Here is an 11,181-nt window from a genome sequence, read left to right as displayed (position 1 = left end):
GGTTCAAGCTCTGGCTTTTGTAGAATTTTTGTTTTTGCTTAAGAGGAACATGGACATTAGTGCGTAGGCTTTATAAATAAATGTGGTTGAGTGAGGACATAAAAGAGCCTTGTGGCTTAGTGGTAGTTGGCGTGTGGAGCATCTAAAGAGGGCGTGAGTTTGAATCCCATGTCAAGCAAGGAGTAATTCCACTAAATGACGACGTTTGGGTTTAATTAAAAAAAATTCGGCGTTTTTTCAAAAGCGCCACTAATTCCACTAAAGCGCCAACCAAAACTTCAGCGTTTTGATTCAATTAATTTTTTTGTGGCGTTTTTTAAAAAGCGCCGCTAATGCTTATCTATTGCGGCGTTTATAAGCTAGGGCCACTAATTCCACTAAATATCCACTTAAAATGACGGCATTTTGATTCAATTAAATTTTTTTGTAGCATTTTTTGCTTAACGCCACTAATGCCACTAAAGACGCCAATTAAACGACGACGTTTTGTTTAAGTTAAAGGTTTTTAACGGTGTTTTTTACAAAAAAAAAGCCACAAATGCAAGATCTATTGCAAGGTTTCCGACCTAGCGCCGCTAGTGCCACTAAAGACGACACCTAAAATGGCGCCGTTTTATTTAAGGTAAAATGTTTTTTTGCAGCATTTTAGTCAAAAATGCCGCTAATACCTTTGATAGTAATAAATTTTATAGTTTAATTATTTCTTAAATTCCTTTAAATTAAGTTTGTTTTATTTCAAACAATATATTTAATTTGTAAAATTTTATAATTGTGTACAAAAATAATTTTAAAAAATGAAACCAAACTTCCTTACGAAGAGTTTGTATCCACAAGTTTAATTTTTCTGCAATTGATAGAATTTATCTAAATTGATTTTGATAAAATTTAACTTCTCAAAATTTATCCCTAAACCTTACACCATAAAGCCTAAACCCTAGTCCCTAAACTCCAAAACTTAAAACCTTAAATCCTAAACCCTTAAAACATAAATCATTAACCCTAAACCTTATATATATTGCAAGGTAAAAAGTAATTAAAAAGAATCTTTTTGCTTACTTAAACCCTAAAATAACTTGATTTTTTGTCACCTTTATCAAAATCCCTAACCCTTAAACTATAATACTCAAATCTCTAAAACCCTAAACACTAATACCCTAACTATAAAACACTAAATCATAACCACAAACCCTAAGCCCTAAATCCAAAATACTAAACATTAAACCATAAACCATAAATGTAACACCCCACACCCATACCCGACGTTGGGATAAGGTTCGAGGCATTACCAGGACTTTACATTTTGAAAGGTACCAAATTGCGTCACCAAGTTTTACTCAAAATTTTAAGCTTTTCATCCATAAACAACTTGTCCCTTATATAGGCCTTCGAGGCCTATAACATACCTAGAGGCAGTGTGGGACAAATTCAGGTACGTTCAATAAACCTTGGGCTCCTTAGGAAATTTTTCCTTATCATAAAGTGTCACAAGCCCATGTAGGTAGGCCGTGTGGACTCACACGCCCGTGTGACATGGGGCACGCCCATGCCGTTCAGCCGTGGCCAACACTGACTTATCAACACGGCCATGGAACACACCCGTGCTGCCTACCCGTGGATGGCACTGTCTTTTTAACACGGCCATGGTGCACGCCCGTGTGGCCTACCCGTGTACAAATTTGAGCTAAAATTTTAAGTGTAGGGGACACACGGCCATAGCACACGCCTATGGGAGGGAACTGTGTGTCACACATGGCCTAGACACACGCCCGTGTGTCTAACCATGTGGACTCTAATAGACTACTTTCCAAGGCTTTAGTCACCCCTTTCTACTACTTGTGCTTAGTGGTTACCAAATTCAAAGTAAAACACAATGATACACTTGTAAATAATCTTGATTAAACTAGATGTATAGAAACCTCATATCATTGGATTCATACATGATAGGTCATTTCCCACTTATTGTTTATGGGTTCCCATGTCACTTTAATTCATCCGAAATTGGCCAGCTCACGTGACTCATTGCCAATTGGTAATGACCCATCACTTGAAAAGAAAATCGTGCATAAATTCATAGGTTGTAGCCTACTTCAATTAAGCCAATTTTCGTGACCATATACAAAGAAATAAACATATTTTTACATGCCCTCATTTGGAAAATCAAATGACACATATAACAAAATACTCAAAAATACTATACATGTCATTGAACAAAACAAATAAAGTCTTTATACCAAAGCTTGTCTAGTTAATAGTGTGTTGACTCTCCAATCATCTTCCAATCCTTTTGAGTCCTCGAGCTGTGTGAGACAGGGAAAAAGAGAGGGGTAAGCATTTACATGCTTAGTAAGCTCGAATAACCGGAAAGTAAACTTACCGAGTAATTAGCATACATCCATATTTAAATCATGAAATCATTTTATGAAACAATTCCCTATCACATGCACTCAATCAATGAGTTAGTTACGTAACAAAGGATCATGTAATTTATGTAGATGAGCTCATCATTCATCATCTTTTTGACATACATCATATTAATCTCGTTGATTTTCTAGGAAATCTCGATGGAATACCCGTTATCCGTCAATTCTTACGAATGATCATTTCACATATATGCACTCTCGCGAACCTCGCATCTCATGGTAGGATTACCAGCCAGCTAAATCCCCCATATCATGAACTTATAAGGTGATGTTGGGATTACCAGTCCAGGCTAAATCCCTTATAACGACTGTCGAAACCATTTTTTTTTGTGGAAAAGACGAGGATCGACTTTTAAAACCAAATGTGGAGTCACCACCAACCTTTTGTTTTGGTGTGATTGGATTACCTTAATAAAATATGTTATTCCATTTAAATCAATTTTGGCCTACGAAATTTGAGAAAATAGGTTTGGGAGCCGGTTACGTACGAGGAAGGATTAGCACCCTCGCTATGCCCAAAATTGGTACCGAATTGATTAAATAATGTCCTTATGTCTAAAAAAATATTTTGAAATATGATTTCTTTTAAAACACTTGAATGACTCAAATTGGACGTCAAGACTCGCTTGTTTCAAAGGAATACAGTATCACATTCAGTACGTTAGGACACGATCCTTTAAACCCTCGAAACTATTATCAATTTTGATTTCTAAAAGCCCATACACTTGAAAATTACAAAAGGATGTTCGGTCATTTGGTCCAACGAAAAATCGAAACCCAGCACGGTAGGGCACGATTTCTTGAATTTCCAAACATTGAACATTACCCTGTTTTAGAATTTAGAAAATACAGATGAAATTTCAAAGGAATATTTGATTATTTTGGACAAACGAAAAATCAAAACCCAGCACGGTAGGGCACGATTCCTCGAATTTCCGAACATCAAACATTGCCTTTGTTTTGGGGGAGTCGCTTTCAATGTAGTTTTAAAATAGAAAGAATTGGTGATTAAAAGGTAATTGATTGAGCTAAAACTTTTAAATAGCCACTCATAGTAAAAACATGCATGATAATAACGACATATTATCTTGTCAAAACATATTGCCAAAGCATTTACGGATCATGAGGTTGTAAGGCATAAACAATCGGATATGAGCAATATAAAAGCAATGAATTTACAATGCGACCAATAAAACAAATAATCATACACTATTCTAACATTTATGCTAACAAATTTTAAGAGATATTAACAATATATTCATAATCTATAATAGAAAATAAACATAAGGCAAAATAATAAAAAAATTGAATCTAAATAATAATGCAAAAATTTAAAACAATTGATGTGAGAGAGTAGTTCTAAGGATCAACAATATACAGCAATTTAAAACGAACGATATATGAAATATTTAAATGTATGTATGTAAGTGGGAAAATAATGTTGAAACACTTCAAAATAAATAAGTAGAATCTAAAATAAAATATTTAAAATAATTTAATCATAAAATAAATCATAAGAATAATAACCACAATAAATCATATGTAACATAATAATATATAGATTAATTTTAAAATAAATCTTATGCAAGCAAATAAATAAGTAATATACAAAACGGCACATATATGTGTCTACAAGAAATAATATACATAAAATAAAAAATGATTAAATGTAAATGATGTATATATATACAATAATAATGTATAAAAATATTTAAAATAACCATGATATAAAACTTTAAATAAAGAATGTAATAAAAGAAAATTTTAAAAATGAGTAAACTATGTGAATAAAGTATTTTAAAAAATATACAAACGAAAATAAATAAAAAAATGAATAACATAAAATAATTTAAAACAATGAATAATATAAAAAATGGATAATAATATAAAATAAATAATAAAACAATTTTACATGAAATTAAAAGGAAAAGGACTCAACTGAAATAAAGATAAAATCAAAACGATAATCTATAAATAAATCGTTGGAGCTTAATTTAGGACTGAAATACAACGCGTGCAAACTCATGGGGATTAAAAATGAAATTATCCCAAACTCCAAAACGCAGTGCTCAAACACGGACTCAATCAGTATTGAAATAAATTATGAGGTACAAATTAAAATAAAAGAAAACTGGATTTAGAAGAACAGCTAATGCGAAGGGACTTGACGCGCAAATACCCCATCAACATGGAAACGCGCTGATCTAGTCTGCGAGTCGGGTCCAGGCGCAGGTCAAAGGCCATGAAACGACGCCGTTTCACCACCAACACTCATGACCTAAAACGACGCCATTTTAAAGATGTTTAAAAACTAAAATCAGTCCTAAAAAACAATTGGCAGATCATTTCTTCAAAAAGAACCCTAAAGCCTTTCTAAAACTCTCTCAACCTCCCTTTTAGTCGACCTGTCGGCTTCATCAGCACCGAATGCACCTCCACCCTGTCTCGGTTCTAACTAGATCCACAGAGATCTGTCGACCTTTAGACTGGAGAAGCGGACGTTGGCTAGACTGACACCAAACAACAGAAAAGCAAACTTTCTTCTTTTTCTTTTGTATATTTGTAAGATAAAGAAAAAAAATGAAGGAGCAAAATAAGGACCAAGAATCAATGAATGAATGACCTTTGAAAATAAATTCGATTTTTCTGCTTTGTGAATCTGTTTTTTTTTTGTATTGATTTTTGTATCTCTATTGCGTTCGTACCCCCCAAATACAATCAAAGTCCAAATGGCTTTATAGCTGAATGAAAAAGAAATAGAAAAAAATTCGCTCGTCTTCTTTTGCTTGCTGTTTTGCTGTGCTGCTTTTGTCTTCACGCAGATACGGGGGAGGACGTGGAGGCACGAGCGGCACTAGGGCGTACGGAGGTCGTGCGTGGGAGCATACGGAGGCTGGAGGCTGCGGCGCCAAGGTGGAAACCCTAGGGTTTCTGTGGATATTCTAGTCTTGGGCCACTTAGGCCCGATTTGTTTTATTTGGGTATTGGGTTATGGGTTTGTTTAGGTTTAGGATTTAGTTAGTTGTTGGGCTATTGAAATTTGGGTTGGTTTTATCATTGGGCTTGGTGTAGTGAAACATTTAGACTTTTGACTTGTTTTGGTTTTATTTTTTTGTTTATTTGGCTTATGACGGGCCCGGGAAAATTGGGCTTTCTACAACGACAAACACCCTTAATGAGCTCGGATCTGAATTACCAGTCCAGGCTAAATTCTGACCCTAATCGGATTACCGGTCTGGGTTAAATCCATAATGCACAATATTCTTCGCGAGGCTTGATCATTCAAGGAACACCCGTCCGGGCTAAATCCTTTTCATACTTGAGATCACGGATTACCCGTCCGGGCTAAATCCTACTGCAACACATGCAAGATCTCTTTACACATATCAATGAGGGTTTATCCATCGAATTCCCTTTGTCAACCTCATCCGATATATTTTTCACATGTTACCATCAAATATGCATTTCTATGATATTTCATGCTAATAACAAATGCAATCATCATGCATTCATAAATCATTCAATTATGCATATTAGGGGTTTACTTTAAGTTATCCAAAAGTTACCTGGTATTCTTTTCAGAGTTGTGTTTCGGTTATTCCGAAACCTTGCGTTTACCTCGATTGACCTCCAAAATTTGTTCCTCGGGGTCTATAACAACAAAATTTAACTCATTAATATACTACACTATACATTTCAAGTTTAATATCTACCCCGGTCCAAATGACCGTTTTGCCCCTAACCTTTCACATTTTTAATATTTAGTCCCTAGGCTCATATAATGAAACACATGCACTTTCTATCTTACCCAAGCCTAGCCGAACACTTTTCCTTCTTATGGTAGCTCACATTTTCCATTATTTTCTCATTTCTACCACACATTTACATCTTTTGCAAAATAGTCCCTATAAGGGTTTTTAATGAAAATCAACTAGGAAAAGATGTTTAATACACATTCATCTTTCATATTCCTCCATAATCCATCAAAATACAAGCAACTCATGCATGGGTAAATTTTTAAACATGAACCCTAGCATGAAATATGGGTGGAAATGGAGAGAGCAAGCTACTGGGATTTCAAAAATACAAAGAGTATGAAAAACGGGGCTTGGGAGCACTTACTATTGAGCTTGAAAAGCTTAAACACCCTAGCTATGGAAACCCTTAAAGTTTCGGCTGGACAAGGAAGAGAATGGGCTGATTTTGGTTCATTTTTCCCATTTTATTTCTGTAACACCCCAAACCCGGCCCAGACGTTATGGTCGAATCTGACGTGCCACATTGAAGTTAAAAATCCATGTTTCATTTTAGTGTTTTATAAACTGACTTTTGTTGAGCTAACAAAGTGAATGGAAGCTAGGCACCAGGTAGGAATCCATAACAGAAGAGGTGAGCCATGAAGGCTGCTTAAGTGCCAAGCTCTTCGTTTGGATCCAATCCTAGACATGCCTACAACCATTGCCACACTTGGTTACAACGAGTTGAAATTTCTTTGATAAATCGATTAATCGTGACGTCGTGTTATTTTGAAAACAAGTATCATTTTAAAAACACGTCCTAAGTCTAGCCCATTTGAATTATTATCAACTAGTTTAAAGTTATAAAAAGAAAAATAAATAAAATAAACCCAGAAAAATAAAGTTAAAATGGCCTTATTACAATCCAAAAATAAATAATAAATGAAGTAACCTAAAGAAACCAGTCATTTATTTTAAAAGCCCAAAAGCGATCACCGTGGCCACTCTGAATCCCCTCCGGCTCCAAGTCCCCATATCAAGGCCCACCTGCAAGGTTAAGGAAAGGGGGTGAGTTTGGAAACTCAGTGTGCAACAAGCCCCTTTCAGAGCCCAAAACAATATCAGCCTGCTGGGCCTAAGCCCAAATCCCATCTCAGCATATACTGGGTTGAAGCCTTTTCATATTTCATATTTCATAACACTGGTCGAAGCCTTTTCATATTTCATATTACTAGGCTGAAGCCTTTACTGCAAACGGTATGGCCCATAGGCCCATTTCAATATCACATGTAATGTCAATGAAAGAATTCAAGCCCATTTGGGGAGACTAATCAACCCACCATCCGCTAATCTCCAGTCATACCAGCCAAGCTCTCCATGTGGGGAATAACTCAACCCACCCAACCAAAACTCTCCACTGGCAGCATAGCTGCTTTATCATATAACTGGAGGCCTAGCCTCTTTTAATAACTGGAGCAAAGCCCTTTTGATAAACAGGGGCAAAGCCCTTTTCGGTAAACTGGGGCATAGCCCTTTTTGCACTTCCTCCATCCATATAACCCCAACCCAATGCATTATGAATACATCATGTGCATATCATACATATCATGTGCATATCATATCAATCATGTATATCAAATCCCATGTACCAAATTCATAATTAAACCTTAGGGGTATAATGGTCATTTTTACCTAGGGGCAAAACAGTCATTTTCATAATATAAGGGTAATTTCATAATTTTACCAAATATTAGGGATTTTCCATGTTCATTATCAGTTTCTAACAATTCATGTGCTTAAACAGCGATTCTGGCCAATTTTTAGCGAAACCGAGTTATTGGGCCAAAAACCCCTAATGGGCCCTACGTAGCCGATTTAGTCATCTAGGCTCATTTAGCCCATTTCCATAACGAACTTAGCCGTATTGACGCACGATCTGACAAAATTCCATTTTCTACCAAATCTACACAAACGGGCCCGGTAGCCCATTGGGCTCGATTTTAGCCCCTCGAGGCCCAACTTACCGTGATGCCAAAAACATGCTCTTACCTTTTCCAACGTACCCGATCATCAACTTAGCGAATCTAACTAACCAATGAGCGTTCGCTTGCTCACAAGTCCTTGAAATGCCAGAATTTCGGCATTTCGACTTTTCGGCATTTATGGATTTAAGCTACGAAAGAAGGTTCACTACACACCTGATTTGCGATATTCCTTGACGAGATCTCCTATGCGATTTCTCCTATAATCACCGCTTATAGTTTAGATCATGTTAGTAATTAAACCAAATCGAAGACTACCTATTATCAACACTTACATATTCGGCCACCATCCATAATGGCCTTAGAATCCATACCTTTGCAGAGGTTGATGACTAGATTTAGTCACTCTGATGATTCAGGCTAATCCAAGTCAAACCTACGCCTTGCTGCTCCTCCACTATACAAACCACAAAAGATTAAAAGAAGAAACCCAATAAGGCCTATACCCATATTCGGCCACCTCCCTAAACTATAGGGGTTTCGGCTTTTGTCAACAGTTACTATAGAAATCATTTTGGAGTACGAATACTTACCACAGTCTCTCTTCTTGAACCCGTGTAAAGCTTAGGAAATAAAGGGATTGGCCACGAAAAAGTGAAGGAAAACAGAGAGTTGCTGGTCAACAAGATTTCGACACCACCTAGCTTCACAGGTTTCGGCTTTTGCGGTTTTTCGGCAGAAGTGGAGGTAAGGGAAAGAAACAATAGATGAATGGAGGGGAGTAGTGGGCTGGTTTTTGAGAAAGAAAAGTGAGAAAAGATGAAGGGAAGGGTGATAGATTCGGCTGGAAAAGAAAAAGAGAGAAAAAAAACTAAACCAAAAGAAGAAAACGGCACAACCTAGACCCTAATGCCGAAAATTCCAACCTAATACCCTCTCTACCGAAATCCCCTCTCCATACCCCCCAAACCGGCTAAACTCTATCTCCTTCTCAATCCCTAAAATCTCTCCCCTTATCCCTCCTTAATCCATGCATTTGACTGATTCAAACTCTCTCCCACAGAGTTCCATTCGGCTACAACTCCTGCATGCTCAAAACATAAAAATTAGCATCCCATTTGCCATCACAGGGAATCGAACCCAGGTCTTCCCCCAACCACTTACATGCCACCTTTTTAGCTCCCTAGTGGCATCACTTAGCCACTTTACGAAAGGCTCTTTTGTGTTACATTTTACCCACAATTTTTAATAAGACCTCCTGTCCAAAACCCCTAACTTCTTAAGTCCAAAATTCTAAAATTCTTTCGGGTTTTGGCCAACACATGGGCCTTCCATAAGCCCATTTACACACTCCAATTATGAATTCACAACCAAATACCTAATTTTAAACAATTTTCCAAAATATTGCGAATCACAACAAAACCCGAAAATCAGGATATTACAATTTCATTAAAATACCAAATGACCAAAATGCCCTTAAGCCCTTTCCTTAAAATTCCATCCATGCAAGCCCATTTTTGTCCAAAAACTTAGAATTTGGGAAAATTGCTCTCCAAGACCTTCTAATTCATAACCAAAAGCAATTTCATACAAATTTCTTCTAGAATTCAAGTTTTACAATTTATTCAATTTAGTTCTTAATTTCCAATTGAACACCTTAAAGAATTTCTTCATGAAACTTTAACACATACATATACTCATATTCTAGGCCTCATAATAATCATAAAATAAATATTTTGATGTTGGATTTGTGGTCCTGAAACCACCATTCCGACTAGGCCCTATTTCAAGATGTTACATTTCTCCCCTCTTAGGGACTTTCGTCCTCGAAAGTCTTACCAGAAAACAGATTTGGATATTGACTTCTCATGGTTTCTTCTGGCTCCCATGTAGCCTCTTCTACGCCATGTCGATGCCATAAAACTTTTACTAGAGCCACATCTTTATTTCTTAACTGTTTAACTTCACGAGCCAATATTTTAACCGGTTCCTCTCCATAAGTCATGTCCGGTCGAATTTCAATCTCAGCCGGTGAAATTACATGAGAGGGGTCTGATCGGCATCTCCTTAACATGGATACATAGAACACGTCATGAATCTTTTCCAGTTCGGGTGGCAATGCCAAATGATAGGCTAACGGTCCAACTCTTTTGGTGATCTCGTACAGTCTGATAAATCATGGACTCAGTTTACCTTTCCGACCAAATCTCAATACCTTTTTCCGTGGAGATACTTTCAAGAATACTCTATATGTAACTTGAAACTCAATTTCCTTTCTTTTCAGATCAGCATAAGACTTTTGCCTATCTAATGCCACTTTTACACAATCTCGTATCACTTTAACTTTTTCTTTAGTTTCTTTAATCAGATCAACTCCATGAATCTGATTTTCCTTGAGTTTTGTCCAATACAATGGAGTTTGGCACTTCTTGCCATACAAGGCCTCATAAGGCGCCATCTTCAAACTTGTTTGGAAACTATTGTTGTAGGCAAATTCTACCAATGGCAGGTATTTTTCCCAGCTACCCTAAAATTCGAGGATGCAACAAAGCAATATGTCCTCGAGAATCTGAATCATCCACTCAGACTGGTCATGGTCTGAGGGTGAAAAGCTGTGCTAAAGCTCAACTTTGTACCCAAGGCTTCTTGGAACATCTTCCAAAATCTCGAAGTAAACATTGGGTCTCTGCCCGAAATAATCGACAGTGGTACTCCGTGCAATTTTACTATCTCAAAAATTTACAAATCGGCCAATCTATCAAGAGAATAATCCGTCCTTACCGGGATGAAATGAGCCGACTCTGTCAATTTTTCCACTATAACCCATATGGCATCTTTCTTTTTCGGAGTTAAAAGTAATCCCGTCACGAAGTCCATGGTAACTTTGTCCCACTTTCATTTGGGGACCATTACAGGCTGTAACAAACCTAAAGGCACTTGCTGTTCAGCTTTAACTTGCTGACATACCAAGCATTTCGATACAAATTCAGAAACATCTCTTTTCATGCCGTTCCACCAGTACATCTTCTTTAAATCGTTGTA

This window comes from Gossypium hirsutum, chromosome A02, assembly GCF_007990345.1.
Source record: "Gossypium hirsutum isolate 1008001.06 chromosome A02, Gossypium_hirsutum_v2.1, whole genome shotgun sequence".
Classification (NCBI taxonomy): domain Eukaryota; kingdom Viridiplantae; phylum Streptophyta; class Magnoliopsida; order Malvales; family Malvaceae; genus Gossypium; species Gossypium hirsutum.
Note: the sequence above shows the minus strand (reverse complement) of the source record.